Source organism: Eleutherodactylus coqui, chromosome 4 (assembly GCF_035609145.1).
Source record: "Eleutherodactylus coqui strain aEleCoq1 chromosome 4, aEleCoq1.hap1, whole genome shotgun sequence".
Lineage (NCBI taxonomy): Eukaryota > Metazoa > Chordata > Amphibia > Anura > Eleutherodactylidae > Eleutherodactylus > Eleutherodactylus coqui.
This window is the reverse complement of record NC_089840.1, coordinates 136,775,923-136,798,731: the sequence shown is the minus strand read 5'-3', so window position 1 is coordinate 136,798,731 and position 22,809 is coordinate 136,775,923. Positions and strand designations below refer to the sequence as shown.

At 44.7% G+C, this 22,809-nt stretch overlaps 1 protein-coding gene across 1 annotated transcript in view; it reads right to left on the bottom strand.

Moving 5' to 3' along the window:
* Positions 1-10,399, bottom strand: part of CDK18 (cyclin dependent kinase 18) — a 142,178-nt gene extending 131,779 nt beyond the window's left edge. The window contains exon 1 of the mRNA XM_066598673.1: positions 10,338-10,399. The gene's annotated coding sequence lies outside the window, so the exon portion shown is untranslated. The remainder of the gene's footprint in view (positions 1-10,337) is intronic.
* Positions 10,400-22,809: the final 12,410 nt, after the last annotated feature.

Genomic DNA, 22,809 nt, shown 5'->3' with positions numbered 1-22,809 from the left:
CCAGGGACCCGCAGTGCATAACTATTGTTTATACACCTTAAATAGATACTTTGTCAAAAACACAATCCGCCCCCAGAAGAAGTTGTCATTTTGCAGTAAAACTCGTCCTGCAGTTCCATCTCAGGCAGATATATAAATGAGTTGTGGTGTGATTAGATGAACGGTCTTGTCACCTGAGACCCTAAAAGTGGTTTCCCCCATGGCCTATAAAAGGCTCTCAGAGGCTCCTTGTGTGTAGTGACCTCTCCTTCCGCTTGTGTAGAGCTTATTGACCCCTAGACGCCTGTACGACGCAGAGAAGAGATGTCACCCCGTTACCAGAGTCTGAGAGGGGCGCATTATTGGGATGTGAGAAGAACTATACATACAATGGACAAGAGGGGACCCACTGATTTTCTTGGGAGGGTGTTATAGACATGCTCTGTGACAGAGGTCATTGTGCAGTGAGGGGGAGGAGGTGAGCTGTGACCATCACTTATTGAAAAAGGTGGATGCTGTGGTGTTTATATATTGCTGTCACCTTTCATCACAATTCTGCCTATAATGATAATGAGATGGCTTTTAAAAAGTTTTCACTATGGAACAGAAGTTGTCAGTCTATCACTTGCTTGGTGTTCATAGTGAAAACTTTAGGGTCTTAGAATTTTTTTTAAATGTAGATTATGGCATCGAAAATAAAGGGGAAAACAAATCACTAAAAATTCTTCAAAAATATATTTAACATATAAAAATTTGATTTAAACAATAGGTTATTTTCTGGTGGCACATTCCCTTTAAAGAGTAAGAAAAGACATTTAGAAGACTTTGTATTGGGCTCAGTCGCAGTGTGTGGGGTATGCACCATTTTCTTGCAAAAGGAAACCTTTATGACCCTGTTGGACTAAATTTCAAAAATGTAAATCAATCAATCAATACAAATAAAAGTTAAAAGGGCACCAAAGATTTATGAAGCTGGCATTAAACACATTAGCAAATTATGAGCCCCCCATTAGCAATTACAGAAGTGTCCTGCTTCTCCCAGTAGCTTCAGCAGAGCCGGGCTTCCAAGAAGTCACACCATACTTTTCACTACCATCCAGAAGATACAGCAATGCTGCCTCTTTTCCCAAGAGGTCCCAGCAGTACTTTCTACCCCTAGCAGTCCCGTCAATACCCCCAATCCCAGCAGGGTCTATATATTCATCAATTAGTCATAGCTGTATCCCTCTCTAGCAGTAGTCACACCACGGCCCCCAATCATCCACTGGTCGACAGAGGTGCCTGACCCTCTCCTCTGAAGTCACAACAGTGCCGCTCTCCTTAATCTACCTTAGAAAATATAATTGTTTGATACTCATCCTACACAGCGCCCCCTGTCGGCCTTTTTTAGGCTGCTGTATGAAGCTTCCTGCTCTTGCATTGATTTCTGATAAGGCCTCACTCACACAAGAAGCATAGAATTCTATGGGGGTCTAGAAAAATAAATACTTTACACGCCTCATAAAACATGACCAATTTTGGGTGTTTTACGCACGTAAGCCACCTATTAAAGTCTATGAGGTGCATAAAATACCCATATCTATACAAACTGCATATTTTGTGCAGTGTTTAATACGCTGTTGTGAGTGAGGCCTGTTAGAGGATCAAGCAGAAGCACCGAGTGTCTCATCTGACAGCAGCTTTGTGCTATCTCTCTGCCCGGAAGGACTAGTTGGCGACCACGTCTGGTGTCCAATGGGTTCTTTCAGGCTACAAAACATCTCATGTGAAGGAACCCATCGGACACCATGGGCTTCACATACATGTGTTTTGTAGCGATGATTTTGTAGCCCGTGTGAGCCAGCCTAAGGCCGCCTGCAGACGGGCGGGTCAGGTCCCGCTGTGACCAGACTCGCGCTCCTGCAGGGACCAGTGCAGGTCTCACCTTCTCCCGTGGCTCCAGCTCTCTGATGTGCCGGCTCCTAGCCAGGAGGTGCATGCACGGGGCCGGCGGCCAGGGAGTGACATTTCTGTGCGGCCTCTGCAAAACCCACACAGAAATAGAACATGCTTTGTTTTCCGCGTGAGATTTCACACAGACAAATCGCGGCCGTCTGCCTAGGATTGCGTTTTGTAATGCAATCCTATGGCAGCTTCCACGGGCAGAAATGTCCACGTGCGGATTTTATTCATAAGAGATCCATGCATCTTGCTGCCCATAGGGATGCATTAGAATCCATAGGGCAGCTAAAAGCATGCAGATGTGATTTCTTCCCGGCATGCGAGTCGCAGGCACAGGAAGAAATCGCAGCATGCTCCATTTTCCTACAGGTCTCCCGCGGAAAGGGCTCCAGCGGCTTCCATTGAAGCCGATGGAAGCCGTCCGTATCCGCAGCACAGCCGCAGCTGTTTTTGTGCTGTGCCGCTGATACGCGGGAGAGCAGGAGATTTAAAATAAAAAAGATAGCACTGCGCATGTGTCGGGAGCGTCGGCTGGCGCTCCTAGAAGTAACCGCCGTGCTGAAGAAAGAAGATCCGGCCAGCACAGAGGAGACCCGCGCTGGACCCAGAGAGGTAAGAAATAGTTTTTTCCTCTCCATGACCGCGGACACGCACGGATACCACTGCGCGATTCAGCAGTGGTATCCATGCACGCAAGTGGACAATGGGCCTTATTCTCCACTTCGTTATGTCACATCTTTTCCAGACAAGCTAGCTAATACTAACACACTCAAACTAAATATCTCTCTAAGGGCTCCTACCCACTTGCATTTTTTTTAACGCAAATGTCAATAGGACTTTCTAATTTATACGTACACACTGTATATAACACTGTATCAACCATATATTCCATGCAGCGTACATGTAAACACAGTATATAACACTGTATCAACCATATATTCCATGCAGCGTACATTAAACACAGTATATAACACTGTATCAACCATATACTCAATGCAGCATACATGTACACACTGTATATAACACTGTATATGCCATGCACTTCATGCAGTGCACATGTACATTAGCCTGTAGTGCCGGAGACCTTTTTTGTCTGAATAGAAGGAATATTTCAGGTTTTATGTGATCAAGTATGCTGATTCCAAAAATCAAGACGAAAAAATTCTCCGAAAACGGGAACACCTCCCTATAATGACCGGAAAAACGGAATAATTCACCGCCAAGTTTCGATACAAAAAAAGACTTTAACTATCCTTCTCCTAAATAGTATATGAGTAAACTGAGTGGGCTAATGAGTATATGACTGCTGTAAAGAGTGTAATGTTAATAATAACAGATAATACGGTTATGAGGCTTCATGGATTTTGGTTTTAATTAATAAATAAATGTGTTTTCTTTTATTTTGGGCATAAAATAAATAATAAACAACATAAATAATATAAAATGTGAAAATTATTGATACAAATATAATTTTTCGGTTTTACAAGTGTAAATAGGGAGGTGTTCCGGTTTTCGGAGAATTTTTTCGTCTTGATTTTTTAAATTCGCATACTTCATTACATAAAACCTGAAATGTGCCTTCCATCCAGACAAAAAAGGTCTCTGACACGACAGGCTAATGTACATACACTAGGTAAAAGATAAACTCCATACAGCATACATGTACACACTGTATATACTATATACTCCACGCAGCATACATGTACACACTGTATATACCATATACTCCATGCAGCATACATGTACACACTGTATATACCATATACTCCATGCAGCATACATGTATACACAGTATATACCATATACTCCATAGAGCATACATGTACACACTGTATATACTATATACTCCATGCAGCATACATGTACACACTGTATATACCATATACTCCATGCAGCATACATGTATACACAGTATATACCATAAACTCCATGCAGCATACATGTACACACTGTATATACCATATACTCCATGCAGCATACATGTATACACAGTATATACCATATACTCCATAGAGCATACATGTACACACTGTATATACTATATACTCCATGCAGCATACATGTACACACTGTATATACCATATACTCCATGCAGCATACATGTATACACAGTATATACCATAAACTCCATGCAGCATACATGTACACACTGTATATACCATATACTCCATGCAGCATACATGTATACACAGTATATACCATATACTCCATAGAGCATACATGTACACACTGTATATACTATATACTCCATGCAGGATACATGTGCACACTGTATATACCATATACTCCATGCAGCATACATGTACACGCTGTATATACCATATACTCCATGCAGCATACATGTATACACAGTATATACCATATACTCCATGCAGCATACATGTACACACTGTATATACCATATCCTCCATACAGCATGCATGTACACACTGTTTATTAGCATGTACTTCATGCAGCGTAGACGTACACACTGCATATATCCCTATGTATACCATATCCTCCATGCAGCATACATGTACACACTTTTTATAACACTATATATCACATACTCCATGCAGCTTACACGTACACACTGTAACTACAATGTACTTCATGCAACATACATGTACACAGAGTATATAACACTGTATATACCATATACTCCATGCAGCATACATGTACACACTGTATATACCATATACTTCATGCAGCATACACGTACACGCTGCATATACCATATACTTCATGCAGTGTATATGTACACACTGTTTATTAGCATGTACTTCATGCAGCATAGAAGTACACACTGCATAACACTGTATTTACCATATATTCGATGCCGTGTACATGTATACACTGTATATAACATATACTCCATTCAGTATACACGTATACACTGTATATAATATATCCCATGCACACACTGTATATAACATTCTCCATGCAGCGAACATATATACTTTGTATATAACACTGTATATACCATATCCTCCATGCAGCATACATGTACACACTGTTTATAACATTACATCTACTTGCAGGATATATATATACACTGTATATACCATATTCTCCATGCAGCATTGTTTATACCATATCCTCCAAGCACCGTACATGTATACACTGAATAAAACATATACTCCATGCAGCATACATGTATACACTGTATAAAATATATCCCATGCACACACTGTATATTACATATTCTTCATGCAACGTACATGTATACACTGAATATAACACTGTATATACCATATCCTCAATGTAGCATACATGTATCCACTGTATATGCCATATCTTGCATGCATTGTAAAAATAAATCATGGTATTTGTATAGCGCCAAGTTATTCCGCATCACTTTCAGGTAATTATTACTAATTACCCCCCACCAAGCTGGGTTCTCATTTTACCAACCTTGGAAGGATGGAAGGCTGAGTCAACCTTGAGCCAGCTACCTGAATCACACGGGGAGTGAACTTGCAACCTTCAGGTCGTAAGCGAGAGCTTACACTCTGCACCACACAAGGCTCATTGTACACATTGTATATACCATATTCTCCATGCAGCATACATGAACACACTGCATATACCATATTCTCCTTGCAGCGTATATATACACTTTATATACCATATTCTCCATGCAGTGTACGTGTACACACTGTATATACCATATTATCCATGCAGCATACATGTATACACAATATATACCATATCCTCAATGCAGCGTACATGTATACACTGTATATACCATATTCTCCATGCAGCATACATGTACACACTGTATAAATCATATCCTCCATGCAGCATAAATGCATAGACTGTATGTAGCATACCCCCCATGCAGTATACATGTATACACTGAATGTAACACACTGTATATACCATATCCTCCATGCAGCACACATATACACACTGTATATACCACATCCTCCATGCAGCATACATGTATACACTGTGTATATGCCATATGCTCCATGCAGTGTACATGTACACACTGAATATAACACACTTTATATACCATATCCTCCATGCAGCATACATGTATACACTTTATATACCATATAATCCATGCAGCATACATGTACACACTGTATATAGCATATACTCCATGCAACATAAATGCATACACTGTATGTAGCATATCCTCCATACAGCATGCATGTACACACTGCATATACCATATACTTCATGCAGTGCATATCTACACACTGTTTATTAGCATGTACTTCATGCAGCGTAGAAGTACACACTGCATATATCACTGTATATACTATATCCTCCATGCAGCATACATGTACACACTGTTCATAACATTATATATCCCACATACTCCATGCAGCTTACACGTACGCACTGTAACTGCCATGTACTTTATGCAGCATATATGTACACAGAGTATATAACACTGTATATACCATATACTCCATGCAGCATACAAGTACACACTATATATACTATATACTTCATGCAGCGTACATGTATACACTGTATATAATATATCCCATGCACACACTGTATATAACATATTCTCCATGCAAAGTACATGTACACACTGTATATAACATATACTCTATGTATACACTGTATATAATATATCCCATGCACACACTGTATATAACATATCCTCCATGCCACACACATGTATACACCATATATGATATATCTCATGCACACATATTCTCCATGCAGCATACATGTGCACACTGTATATACCATGTCCTCCATGCAGCACACATGTACACACTGTATATACCATATGCTCCATGTAACATACATGTATATACCATATCCTCCATGCAACGTACATGTATACTCTGTATACACGATATCCTCCATGCACTATACATGTACACACTGTTTATAACATTACATATACCACATACTCCATGCAGCTTACATGTACACACTGTAACTACTACCGGTATGTACTTTATGCCGCATACATGTACACACAGTTTATACCATAATCTCCTTGCAGGATATATGTATACGCTGTATATGCCATATTCTCCATGCAGCATACATGTACACACTGTATATACCATATCCTTCATGCAGTGAACATATACACACAGTATATACCATATCCTCCATGCAGCATATATGTACACTCTGTTTATACCATATCCTCAGAGCAATGTACATGTATACACTGAATGAAACATATACTCCATACACTGTACATGTATACACTGTATATAACATATCCTCCATGCAGCGCACATGTACACACTGTATATAACATATTCTCCATGCAGCATACATGTATACACTGCATATAATATATCCTATGCACACACTATATATAACATATCCTTCATGCAGCGTACATGTATATACTGTGTATAACACTGTATATACCATATCCTCCATGCAGCATACATGTATACACAGTATATACCATATCCTCCATGCAGTGTACATGTATACATTGTATATACCATATTCTCCATGCAGCATACATGAACACGCTGTATATACCATTTTGTCCTTGCAGTGTATATGTATACACTGTATATAGCATATTCTCCATGCAGTGTACATTTACACACTGTATATACCATATCCTCCATGCAGTTCACAAATACATGCTGTATATAACATATCCTCTATGCAGTGCACATATACACACTGTATATAACATATCCTCCATGCAGCATATATGTATACACCGTATATGATATATCCCATGCACACACTGTATATAACATATCCTTCATGCAGCGTACATGTATACACTGAACATAACACACTGTATATACCATATCCTCCATGCAGCACACATATACACTGTGTATATACCATATCCTCCATGCAGTGTACATGTATACACTGTATATATGATATTCTCCAAGTAGCATACATGAATAAACTGTATATACCATATCCTCCATGCAACATACATGTATACACTGTATATGTGATATTCTCCATGTAGCATACATGTATACACTGTGTATGCCATATCCTCCATGCAGCATATATGTATATACTGTATATACCATATCCTCCATGCACAATACATGTACACACTGTATATACCATAGACTCCATGCAATGCACATATACACATTGTATGTACCATATCCTCCATGCAGTGCACATATACACACTAGATATACTATATCCTTCATGGAGCATACATGAACATACTGTATATACCAAATTCATTATGCAGCATACATGTATATACCATATCCTCCATGCAGCGTACATGTATACACTGTATATACCACATGCTCCATGCATAGTACATGTATACACTGTATTTACCATATTTTCCATGCAGTGTACATGTATACACTGTGTATACCATATTCTCCATGCAGCATACATGTATACACTGTATATACCATATCCTCCTTGCAGTGCACATATACATACTTTATATACCATATCCTCCATGCAGCATACATGTATGTATACAATGTGTATACCATATCCTCCATGCAGTGCACATATACACACTGTATATGCCATATCCTCCATGCACTATACATGTATACCCTGTATATACCATATCCTCCATGCAGAGTACATGTATACACTGTGTATACCATATTCTCCATGCAGCATACATGTATACACTGTATATACACCATATCCTCCATTTAGTGCACATATATACACTGTATATACCATATCCTCCATGCAGCATACATGTATACACTGTATATAATATATCCCATGTACACACTGTATATACCATATCCTCCATGCACTATACATGTATACCCTGTATATACCATATCCTCCATGCAGAGTACATGTATACACTGTGTATACCATATTCTCCATGCAGCATACATGTATACACTGTAAATACACCATATCCTCCATTTAGTGCACATATACACACTGTATATACCATAGACTCCATGCAATGCACATATACGCACTGTATATACCATATCCTTCATGCAGCATACATGTACACACTGTATGTACCATACCCTCCATGCAGTGCACATATACACACTAGATATACTATATCCTTCATGGAGCATACATGAACACACTGTATATACCAAATTAATTATGCAGCATACATGTATATACCATATCCTCCATGCAGCGTACATGTATACACTGTATATACCACATGCTCCATGCATAGTACATGTATACACTGTATTTACCATATTCTCCATGCAGTGTACATGTATACACTGTATATACCATATCCTCCTTGCAGTGCACATATACATACTTTATATACCATATCCTCCATGCAGCATACATTTATACACTGTGTATACCATATCCTCCATGCAGTGCACATATACACACTGTATATGCCATATCCTCCATGCACTATACATGTATACCCTGTATATACCATATCCTCCATGCAGAGTACATGTATACACTGTGTATACCATATTCTCCATGCAGCATACATGTATACACTGTATATACACCATATCCTCCATTTAGTGCACATGTACACACTGTATATACCATATCCTCCATGCACTATACATGTATACCCTGTATATACCATATCCTCCATGCAGAGCACATGTATACACTGTGTATACCATATTCGCCATGCAGCATACATGTATACACTGTAAATACACCATATCCTCCATTTAGTGCACATATACACACTGTATATACCATATCCTCTATGCAGCATACATGTATACACTGTATATAATATATCCCATGTACACACTGTATATACCATATCCTCCATGCAGCATACATGCATACACTGTATATACCATATCCTTCATACAGTGCACATATACACACTGTATATACCATATCCTCCATGCAGTGTACATGTATACACTGTGTATATCATATCCTCCATGCAGTGCACATATACACACTGTATATACCATATCCCCCATGCAGTGTACATGTATACACTGTATATACCATATCCTCCATACAGTGCACATATACACACTGTATATACCATATCCTCCATGCAGTGTACATGTATACACTGTGTATACCATATCCTCCATGCAGCATACATGTACACACTGTATATACACCATATCCTCCATTTAGTGCACATATACACACTGTATATACCATATCCTCCATGCAGTGTACATGTATACACTGTGTATACCATATCCTCCATGCAGCATACATGTACACACTGTATATACACCATATCCTCCATTTAGTGCACATATACACACTGTATATACCATATCCTCCATGCAGTGTACATGTATACACTGTGTATACCATATCCTCCATGCAGTGCACATATACACACTGTCAGCTGTTATGGTGTGCGGTCATCATACCAGCATCCATCTCACCCTGGAGTACAGTGCTGTATACACGTCTTGTACCCCCAGCTATATACCCATGTGGCCTGTAACCAAATGCAACAGCAACTCATTCTAGTGATTGCAAGCAGCCAAACTTCCAGAAGTGGGAGTCCAGCAGCGCCGCCGCCCGCTTACCTCCGCTGTGGCCCCGCTCGGTGACAGGACTACTGTGGCCGCCGCTGGGGATGTCCTCCCGGCCACCTCTGCCCAGCACCTCACAGCAGCTGTAATGTCAGCCAGCCGCCTCCTCCTCACAAGCCTCGGTGTGTCACGCTGGCTCCGCCCTGCTCTCATGCCGGGCTGCGGTGGGAATGTGCCGGGGTCAGAGGAGAAGGCATGGCCGAGTGAATGTGCCAGGGTCAGAGGAGAGGGCATGGCCGGAGGAATGTGCCGGGGTCAGAGGAGAGGGCATGGCTGGAGTAATGTGCCGGGGTCAGAGGAGAGGGCATGGCCGGGGGAATGTGCCAGGGTCAGAGAAGAGGGGATGGCCGCAGGAATGTGCCGGGGTCAGAGGAGAGGGCATGGCCGGGGGAATGTGCCAGGGTCAAAGGAGAGGGCATAGGGCATGGCTTGGGAAATGTGACGGGGTCAGAGGAGAGGGCATGGCTGGGGGAATGTGCCAGGGTCAGAGGAGAGGGCATGGCCGGGGGAATGTGCCAGGGTCAGAAGAGCGGGCATGGCCGGGGTAATGTGCCGGGACTACAGACGGACCCTGTGAGGCATTCCTCATGAGGAGAAGCTTCTCTTAGGGACTGTTTACACGGGGCGGAATATTCCGGAGCAGCGCTGTGTGTTATTCCCTCCTGCAGAGCATTCAGACCCGAAATACACGCTGCTAATGAGACGATTTTGGGGCGGAATTTAAAGTGGCCGAATCCTGCAGGCAATACCGCATCAAAACGTGCATTTAGTTGTGTGGTCCCGTACCCTTCAGAGACGACATAGTCCGCCACACGGTCCTGTACACTTCAGGGATAACATATTCCGACCCGCGGTCCCGAACACTTTAGGGACGGTATATTCCGACCCACGGTCCCCTACAATTTAAGGACTACATATTCCAACTTGCAGTCCCGTACCCTTTAGAGACGACATATTCTGACCCGCGGTCCCGTACCCTTCAGAGACGACATAGTCCGCCACGTGGTCCTGTACACTTCAGAGACAACATATTCTGCCTCATGGTCCCGTACACTTCAGAGACGACATATTACGCCCTGCAGTCCTGTACATTTTTGGGATAACATATTCCGGCCCGCGGACCCGTACACTTCAGAGACAACATATTCCACCCCGTGGTCCCGTACACTTCACGCCTCACGACTCTGTACACTTTAGAGACGACATATTCCGTCCCGCGGCCCTGTACATTTCTGGGATGACATATTCCGCCCCGCGGTCCTGTACATTTCTGGGATGACATATTCCACCCCGCGGTCCTGTACATTTCTGGGATGACATATTCCGCCCCGCGGTCCTGTACATTTCTGGGATGACATATTCCACCCCGCGGTCCTGTACATTTCAAAAACAACATATTCTACCCTACGGCCCCCTACACTTCTGGGGAGACTTATAAAACTGTCTAAAAAGAAAACTGTTTCAGTCGCCCCTAGTAACCAATCACAGTGCAGCTTTCACTTTGCATTCTGCTGTGGTAAAATGGAAGCTGTGCTGTGATTGGTTGCTAGAGGCTACTAAGACTGATTTACCTATTAGACAGTTCTGTCTAATAAAATGTCTAATCTGATTCATAAATGTCACTTTATGTCTTGCAGGGTGACGGTTGGCACATGTGAGGACCTGCCATGTTCAGTGTCCCCTCCAGCTTTATCTCCTGAATGAGCTTCTCTATGTGCGCTGTGGTACATGACGTCTCCACGCTGTCTGTGGAGGGCCTCCGGGGGCACCGCCGGCATCGGGGCTTTCCCTCTTCTACAGAATTGCTTGTTTCCATAGCTTTCTTCTTTCTAGGCTGTGGTTAGAGTTAGTTACATACACATATCTCTATATTTATACTGTATATACACTATGTCAGCAAAAGTATTGGCTCCCACAGATCCTGTGCGGTCAATTGATGTGTAAGCATTAGGTATAAAGGAGAGGCTCACACAGGAGATCCCAGTACAGAAACCATCACATGCCCCCAGGTGTAGAACTGACAACAGGGTTTGATGGGGGGGTGTCACCAGTTGTAGAGCTGACAACAGGGTCTGGTGGGGGGATGTCACCAGGTGTAGAGCTGACAACGGGGTGTGGTGTTGGGTTGTCACCAGGTGTAGAGCTGACAATGGGGTGTGGTGGTAGGATGTTACCAGGTGTAGAGCTGACAACGGGATCTGGAAGTGGGATGTCACTAGGTGCTTGTTTTCATAGCTTTCTTCTCTATAGACTGTGGTTAGAGTTAGTTACATACACATATCTCAATATGTATACTCTATGTACACTATGTCAGCAAAAGTATTGACCCCCACCGATCCTGTACGGTCAGGTGATCTGTGAGCATTAGGTATAAAGGAGAGGATCACAGAGGAGATCCCAGTATAGAAACCATCACATGCCCCCTGGTGTACAGCTGACAACAGGGTTTGGTGGGGGGGTGTCACCAGTTGTAGAGCTGACAACGGGGTCTGGTGGGGGGATGTCACCAGGTGTAGAGCTGACAACGGCTTCTGGTGGGGGGATGTCACCAGGTGTAGAGCTGACAACGGGGTCTGGTGGGGGGATGTTACCAGTTGTAGAACCGACAACGGGGTCTTGTGGGGGGATGTCAACAGGTGTAGAGCTGACAATAGGGCGTGGTGGTGGGATGTCACCAGGTGTAGAGTTGACAACGGGGTCTGGTGGGGGGATGTCACCAGGTGCAGAGCTGACAACAGGGTCTGGTGGTGGGATATCACCAGGTGTAGAGCTGACAATGGCTCTGGCGGTGGGATGTCACTAGGTGTAGAGCTGACAATAGGGTCTGGTGGGGGGATGTCACTAGGTGTAGAGCTGACAACGGGGTCTGGTGGGGGGATGTCAACAGGTGTAGAACTGACAAAGGGGTCTGGTGGTGGGATGTCAACAGGTGTAGAACTGACAAAGGGGTCTGGTGGTGGGATGTCTCCAGGTGTAGAGCTGACAACGGGGTCTGGCAGTGGGATGTCACTAGGTGTAGAGCTGACAATAGGGTCTGGTGGGGGGATGTCACTAGGTGTAGAGCTGACAACGGGGTCTGGTGGGGGGATGTCACCAGGTGCAGAGCTGACAACAGGGTCTGGTGGTGGGATATCACCAGGTGTAGAGCTGACAATGGGGTCTGGCGGTGGGATGTCACTAGGTGTAGAGCTGACAATAGGGTCTGGTGGGGGGATGTCACTAGGTGTAGAGCTGACAACGGGGTCTGGTGGGGGGATGTCAACAGGTGTAGAACTGACAAAGGGGTCTGGTGGTGGGATGTCAACAGGTGTAGAACTGACAAAGGGGTCTGGTGGTGGGATGTCTCCAGGTGTAGAGCTGACAACGGGGTCTGGCAGTGGGATGTCACTAGGTGTAGAGCTGACAATGGAGTCTTGTGGGGGGATGTCCCCAGGTGTAGAGCTGACAACGGGGTCTGGTGGAGGGATGTCACCAGGTGTAGAGCTGACCACGGGTTGGGTGGGGGGATGTCACGAGGTGTAGAGCTGACAATGGGGGGTGGTGGTGGGATGTCACCAACCAATCAGTACAGGACATTGCAGCTTTTGGACCTTCTAAAGACCAGTGTTGACCATGTTATTGGGAGTCGGAGGCCACCGGTGTGTGCAGTGCAACCATGTTCAGGGAGACCTTATAAACTGATAAAACGTGGACAACAAAGACTTGTATAAGCTGTGAAGACATCACACACATCGTCTGCCCTCATTCAGGAGATCTCACAGGCCATTGGAACGTCTATTAGCACCAGAACTATCCGTAGGGAACGGCATGTGAAGGGTTACCATGGACGAGCGACTGCACACAACATCCCAGCAGTGAATGCACAGCGGCGACTGTGATGGGGCTTGGAGCGTCAGATGGTAAGTGAGTGGAAGCAAGTGTCATGGACGGCTGAATCACAGTATACCATCTTCTGATCTGATGGCTGCACTTGGGTGTTGCGGTTGCCTGGAGAGCGGTTTCTTACAACTCCATGATCACTACAGCGACGTTTGGAGGAGGTTCTGTTATGATGTGGGGCATGTTTCTGCTGGGAAGGACGAGGACCATTGGTTATAGTGAAATCCACCCTGAATGCCAATGGGTACAGAAACATTCCAGACAACGTGGCATTACCTGCCCTGTGGCAATACTTTGGTACAGCTCTATGTCTATACCAACATGACCGAGCACCATGTCTTACACCACGCAGTGTTGAGCTCGGTTTAAGGAGCAGAAGGTCTACAAACTTCATTGGCCAGCCCAAAGTCCGAGTCTTAAAGGAGATGTCCCGCGCCGAAACGGGTTTTTTTTTTTTTTAAACCCCCCCCCCCGTTCGGCGCGAGACAACCCCGATGCAGGGGTTAAAAAAACCACCCGCACAGCGCTTACCTGAATCCCGGCGGTCCGGCGTCTTCATACTCACCTGCTGAAGATGGCCGCCGGGATCCTCTGTCTTCATGGACCGCAGGGCTTCTGTGCGGTCCATTGCCGATTCCAGCCTCCTGATTGGCTGGAATCGGCACGTGACGGGGCGGAGCTACACGGAGCTACACGGAGCCCCATAGAGAAGAGGAGAAGACCCGGACTGCGCAAGCGCGGCTAATTTGGCCATCGGAGGGCGAAAATTAGTCGGCACCATGGAGACGAGGACGCCAGCAACGGAGCAGGTAAGTATAAAACTTTTTATAACTTCTGTATGGCTCATAATTAATGCACAATGTACATTACAAAGTGCATTATTATGGCCATGCAGAAGTGTATAGACCCACTTGCTGCCTCGGGACAACCCCTTTAATCTCATCCAGCATCTTTGGTACGAACTAGAATGTTGTATCCATGCACGCCCAACATGGCCATCGTCCATCGCATCACTATCTAAAACTTTCCTCCAGGAATGGAGACAAATCCCTTCACAGATCTATGGGAATTTGGTGGAAAGCGTCCGGAAGGGTTACTGCAGTCATTGAAGCCAAAGTCAGCCCAGCACCAGACTGAAAAATTAGAATAAAATCAAATTTCATCCCCTTCTATGTGCGTTACCAATACTTCTGTCAGCACAGTGTACAGCCAAGAAGTATATCTCCCATTCACATTCACATGCAGCAGCTCTGGCTCTGCAGATCATCACCCCATGACAACACTTACAAAAACTGTCTGATTGAAAACCTGCTCTTGCTGCTCTTAGCAACAAAGGACAGCAGCAGCTTTCAATTTTTATTAATATTAGAAAATAGATTAGCTGTATTTGTCCTGGACTTTTGCTGATATTACATGACTGTGACATTTACAGTGGAGTTGCGTCTGGCCCCCATTTCTTCATTTTTGTTACAAAAGTTAGGATTAGTACTTTCTTGCATTGAACGTGCACGTGGCACCCCTGGGGATTTGGAGATGGGTAAACATCTCCCAAGTCACTGCCAACAAGACAATCAGCTATGTGTGTCCAGTTATTAACTGTGTCAATATGGACAACAGCTAGTATGGACAGATTTATTCACGATCACCAAGTTATGCAGGCTGTACTTTTGTGTTCACAGTGACATTTATATATACACACACTCATCGTAAAATCCAATCCCTCCCCAATAAATTGTCGGAATCGAATGCAACTTTTTCTGTGTGATTATAATGTTGATATAAGTGAGTGATTACAATATAGGAGCAAAAGGACTATTTATTGTGAAGAAATGACCCCTTGTAGGGAGGCTCTAGTACCCTGTTGTACCGCTTTTAGCTTGGATACAAGATGTGATACAGGCAGGCACGGAGGCTCTAGTACCCTGTTGAACTGCCTTTAGCTTGGATGCAAGATGTGAAACCGGAGGGCATGGAGGCTCTGGTACCCAGTTGTATCACCTCTAGCTTGGAACAAGATGTGATATGGGGGGCATGTAGGCTCTAGTACCCTGTTTTACCACCTCTAGCTTGGATACAAGATGTGATACAGGGAGTATGGAGACTCTAGTACCCTGTGGGCCACCTCTAGCTTGGATACAAGATATGATACGGACGGGAATGGAAGCTCTAGTATCTTGTTGGGCCACCGCTAGCTTGGATACAAGATGTAATACAGGCAGGCATGGAGGCATACAGATTCTGTATGGTATTCTGCGGCATATAGCTCCACATTTGTTGTAACTGAGCCTCTGGATAGTGCAAACTCATAGGCTGTGGAAGTTGATATCCCAGATGGTCCCATACATGTTCTATTGGTGATAAATCTGGCAACCGTGCAGCCACGGAAGTGTGACAATATTTTGGCGGTTTCCGGTGAGCCCCTTGGGTGTGCGGTTGAGCATTATCCTGCTGCCTCTTGGAAGATGTCAAGAGATACAACACATGTGGTTGCAGGATGTTCTGAACATTCTGCTGTGCTATCATTGTCCGTCTTACCCTTAAGAGCATACAATAGTCGGTCACTAGGGGTGACAAACTGTTGTATGCGATGGCCCCCTGGATCATCACACCGGCGTGAGGGCAGTGTGCCAAAATTAAACCTGAATTTGTCACTGAAGACAACCCCATTTTACTCTGTAACAGTCCTGTTTAGTTGTTCATGACATCACAGCAAACGGAGGCAATGGTGGATGCCAAAGGCCGTACACATAATGTGTGCCGTGAGACCAAGCACCTGGCATTAGTTCCGACAGACATAGGGGCCTGTAATGATGGCGTCACCTGGTTCTGTATGGTGGACAACACAAAACAGTTGGAGCTGCAGGTGCTTGTCGGATGATCAGACAAGTCTCTCCACTGGTGGTCTGTCAAGAGTGTCTTGAGCCTGGTCCCAACATTTTCTAACAGTCTGGTCAGAATGGCCCAGTCATCGATGCGACCGTCCAGCTTCTCACTTTATCCAGTGCTTGTTACAAAGATTAAAATCCATAACGCGGAATAACGTGGAGTACGCGTTCAATCTTATATGCAAAGCCTTGTTCACATGAATGAATAGCTAAGCACTAGCTGTAATTGGCTGAGCGCTCAGCCAATAGCTAAGCACTAGCTGTTATTGGCTGAGCGCTCAGCCAATCAGCACAGCCCTTTCAGGAGGCGGTTTATTTTTAAGTCCCCGCCTGCTGAAAGTGCTGGATAGTAGTGTCGGGGAGCCAGCCGGAGGACACGTCTGAGCGGCGGAGAGGTAAGTAATTTTTGTTTCTACCACTTAATGATGATTTTCAGGGAAGGGCTTATATTTCAAGCCCTTCCCCGAAAATCATACTGCATTGTTTGCCACAAACCACTGCTTTCAATGGGACCGGCAGCAGCGCTGATCCCATTGAAAGCAATTGGATAGCATGCTGCACTTCTGCCACAGCTGTCCCCGCGGGGATGAAGGAAACTCCTGCCACAGCTGTCTTTTCAATGGGGCTAGCGCTGCTGCCGCTGGCCCCATTGAAAAGACTGGCGATATTCGGCGTCATCCAAACTTTTTTCTGCATGATCTCGCATCACACCGCCCATTGTTTTCAATGGGGCCAGCAGCACCAGCGCCAGCCTCATTAAAAGCATTGGGAGACACCCTGCAATGGGAGAAACTCTGCTCCTCTGACACAGGAGGACCTTTAAGAGTGCATTGACACGTTGGCTAAACACTGCAGAAAAAATACAGAGCAAACAGAGAAGAAAAACGCTGCGGTTTTGCTGTGGATCCACTGAGGGCATTCCACAATAAAGCCACAGTATTTCTGTAATGTGTGAAAACGCACCCAAAGGGGGTTTTCCATCCGTAAGGTTTGATGACCCTTGGATAGAATAAGCCATAAAACTTTGCTTGAGCGGATCCACCTGATGGGACTCCACCACTTTGTCCCCCTTTCTGGGGAACACATACGTTACATGACTGTCCTCTCTTCTTGGGAATCAGTGGTGGTGACAGACATTGCTCGGCAGAAGCACTTGGCATTGTGCAGCACCACTTCACCATTAATAGGTCATAAACATTATGGTGGGAAGCGGATCTGACACGTTACATCTGGATGTTCTTACTGTAGGCTTAGCGTCTCCCTTTGTCCACTCGGGGGGAATAAAAGTGACAGCTCCATGTGTGCGAGTACAGAGTAGAGTCTGTCTGCTAGAATATACAGCTATTGTGGCGGCGCACACTGTGTAGGCCGGCCGGGGAGAATTGATTACATCAGACAGCTAATGTGCACAGAAATAGATTGCTGGAAGACAAAGTCACAAAGTGCAGCCAGCAAAATAAACAGAGGGAACGGAGCCAGGTGAGAGGACAAGCTTGTGGCACGGCGCCCACTTTTTCTGGCTATGGTTTGGATCAAATCCAATGTAAAGATGGAAACCCACCTGCAGCAGTGGAGCGTAAACATGGCATAAACCTGGGCAGAAGGATTACACCTTCAGGCCTCCCTCACACGTGCGTTGCGGTAAATGACGCGGTTTTACTTTCGTTTTCAGGCGCAGGAAGCTGCGGCCGACTGGAGTTTAGCATACCTCATCATTGATGAGGTGCGCTACACAGGCAAAAATAAAACAGACACTGCTCGAAAAGCGCGGCGCTGCGATTGCGCGGCTGTTTGAGCAGACCCATTGAAAACAATGGGAGCGTTATACCGCGATTAGCGTGGTGCTGAAAGGGCTGTGCTAATCGCGGTTAAAAACTTCTATGTGAGGGGGGCCTTAAGAGTTCTCCCTTGAGGGAGGCTTCACACAAGTGTATGCAAAAATATGCTCACAGCTGTGCAGCGTATTTATGCATGAACAAGGTTTAGAGAGGACCATAATCAGCGTGTTGCGTGTGTGTCGGCGCATGCGCCTAAAAGGGCCTTTAGTCTAGCTGAAAGGAATGGTAGATATGGGTAATGCAGTGTACATGCACTGTAACACTCTGATCAGTGTTTGATGGCATTTTCTACTACCCTGTCACCCTGAAAATAAGACATACCCCAAAAATAAGCCCTAACAGGATTTTTGAGGATGCTTGAAATATAAGCCCTACTCCAAAATAAGCCATAATTACAGTTAATAAAAAAGTCAATTTAAATTGTGTCCATGCAGCTATACATGTAAAAAAGTTAAATCGTTTGAAAAATTAATATCAGACCCTGTCTTATTTTTGGGTATGTCATGTAATACTTTTTGTGGGAACACCTAACAGATTTGTGATAGGTTTGTGGTAAAAATCACAATTTTTGACTAAATTAGGCTCCTTTACCCTTGCATGCTTGTGTGTGCTTGGATTGCTCCTATCACATACATTAAATGTGCCTGTAGGCTCCAGTATTACCAATAGAGGCTAAATTAGTCTTCCTTTGCCTCCATCGGCTGATATGTCGGAGACACTGCTGTTTTGAACTATTTGGCATCCCTTTAACATATACGTCATGAGCATTTTAGAAGCGTTAAACAGAAGCCAATAACAGTGATAAAAGGAGCCTAACAGGTGCAAAGTTCTCCAATGCTCATATATATCATTGTAAAAAAGTAAAATCCATGAAACTTTATACCAAACTTTACACCCTATTTAGCAGCAACTACTGCAACTGAACAATAGAATCATTTATACCAGTCTTTCATGCCACAGAGGAGATATATTATCCCACTCCAATGGATGATACATGTATTGGGTAACTTTGTGAAGTTAGTTTCTGTAGGGACTTCCTGTTTGTTGAGTTTTGTTTCGAAGAATGTCAAGTGGCAATTAGCCAGGAAGTGGGAGAACTGGCAGACAGGACAGCTAGAAAGACGGATACTAATGTATGTATAGTATATAAGCTAGAGCTTTTTTCATTTGTTCTCATAGAAACCAGTAATAATAATACTAAGTAATAAGCTGTGTAATATGGTTACTAAGGTTCTTCTCCCTTTTTTTAACCCCATAACACCACGGGCGTACTTTACGTCCTGGCTGCAGGGTACTTTACACAGTAGGTCATAAGAAGTGAACCCGCGCTATCTGGCAGTGGGAGCCATTTGTTACTGATAGCCCACCACCTGCTGCAACAGTGGGGGTACATGCAGTGGTGTAGGAAGGGGGGTGCAGCAGGTGCGGGCTGCCCCGGGTGCAATCCCTGAGGTGGGTGAGACACCCATTGTGCGCCCTCTTGTTTCACCCTCACGCCACCCCGCAGCGGGCACAAAGTAAAGATTCCTTGGGAGTCTTGGTTGCCGTTCCCTGGTCTAGCACGTAGTGGGTGTGGTTATATCTAGATCACGTAGGGGAGTGGTTAGGAGACGCCACCTGCTGTACGCTCCGCTGGTGACAGGTCGTGAGCGTGAGGGAACGCGGTGAGGACAGCACCGCCCTGGGACAGGGTGAGTAGACCTAGGAACACTACAGGCTCAGCTGGGCAGAGACATGCACAGTAGGTGTGAGGGGAATGGGTGGGGGCGGCCAGCAGGCGAAGCCTATGCTGATGTGGAAAATGAAGGGAGGAGAGGCTGTCACCAGAGAGACCACGGGGGCTGTCAGAGGGCTGCTGTGTGACAACAAGGGGCGAGGACAGATCTCAGCCTGACCCTCCAGTGCCTTCAGCTATGGGAGCTTCAGTGTAGTCTCTCATATACTGGCAGACTAGTGTGCTGGTAATTAGTCATTGGCTGCTATATACTGCTGTGTGGTGACATGGCGCCCATATGGGGGGCAAATCTGTGCATGTTGACTAGCTTTGGCTATCCGGTCACAGTCTACCTTTCATCCTGTTGCCATTTGTCCCAGCGGAGAGCCTGGTACTTCTTCATGTTGTTCCATCATGGCAGATCATACGTCATCCAGGTGACCGGAAGGCTTCATCTTGTTTTTGTCTGGTCTGTTTTTGGAACAATCGAAATTAAGGGTGGTTTTACATTTTGTGTTGGGGGTTCCGCTTTCTTACTCAGTTCAGGGAGCAGAGAAGGGGAAGCCACGCTGCTGAATGGTTCCGTCTTTGGAATGAGCCTAACAGCGCAGGATGAACTCCATTCACTATAATGGGGTCCACCCAGCTGCCCGGTTTTTGGATGGAAGAAAAAGGGCCACATATAGCATTTTTATATCCAGTATTTTGAGCGGGATCTGCAGCAGAATCTCCGACCGGTGGTTCCAACGCAGATGTGAAAGCAGCCTTAATGTTTCTGATTTTCCACATTGATTTAAATGGTTTAAGAAAAAGAAAAGCTTTTGCAGTGACCGAGACACAAGGCCCACACTGAGGAGCTGGCGGGGGTAGAGATGGCACTTGTCATGGTGGCTCTACCAAACTCCTCCCTGGAGGGACACATGCAACCTTGGCCAAGGCACTGCTAGACCTCTTCCAACGCTGGGACAGCGGTTACCTGTATATGTGTAATGGGCTAAAGAAGTGGTCATTTGTGACGCCACCATTCCTTCACACCGTTGATTCTCCGACGGTAGAAATAATAGAGTCCACACACGGTTAACTTTGGAAACTCAATCACTGGGAGCGCGCAGTGACTGGCAAAGTTTACTTTTCGCTTGTAGAGTACAGCTTTACACGCCAGTGCAGGAAAGACAGTTTTAGCAGACAGTCAGGAGGACACAGGATGCAACCGGGCCTAAAGTTGATTGAAATCCCCGCCTCCAGCAAGCAATTGCTGTGATTAGTTCAGGAGCGCTGACTAAGACAGTCAAAACTGGCGCTCGATGCCCCAATCACAGTTATAAATAAATAAATCTTGGTATTTGTATAGCACCAACTTATTCCACAGCACTCTCAGGTAATTATTACTTAATTACCCCCCACCAAGCTGGGTTCTCATTTTACCAACCTCAGACGGATGGAAGGCTGAGTCAACCTTGAGCCGGCTACCTGACGCATGCAGGGATCAAACTTGCAACCTTCAGGTTGTAGGCGAGAGCTTACACTCTGCACCACACAAGGCTCTATAGTTATTGATTTGAATGACATCATTGAATGGCTGTGATTAGGAGGCTTAGGCCAGTTTCACTTCTGCGTTGAAACCTCTGATTAGAGGTTCTGTCACGATCTGGCATAAAATACCAGAAGAAAAAACGCTGCATGCGTCACTGATGACATCTGCAGTCCCAGGACTGCCCAGGTCATCGGTCACAGCCCACAAGATCAGTTATGGGCCCGGCCCTGCCGCGAATGCAAACGCAGGCATCTCCACTGAATTTTGCAGAGGTACCTGCATGTTTGAGCTAAGTTATACACAAACAGACAGCATATGGCCGTGTACAACCGCCCTTTGGGCTGTTTCACACAAGCGTTGTTTTACTGGGTTTAACGCACATTTTTAGCACACATATTAATCAATGTACGAGGGGCTGCTGATAAGTCTTTGGCTTTGTGTTGTTTTTTTTGTTTCTATGGTAACAAATGTTACATCACATGAAAGTCTTATGTGTCTAATATATGTTTTCAAAATTTTGTGTTTGTAGCTTATGGAAACAGTGATCTAGGCACGCGGGAAAACAAAATGGCAGAGTCTAAGGCGATAGTCACAGCAAATGAGAGCAGAGGAGTGA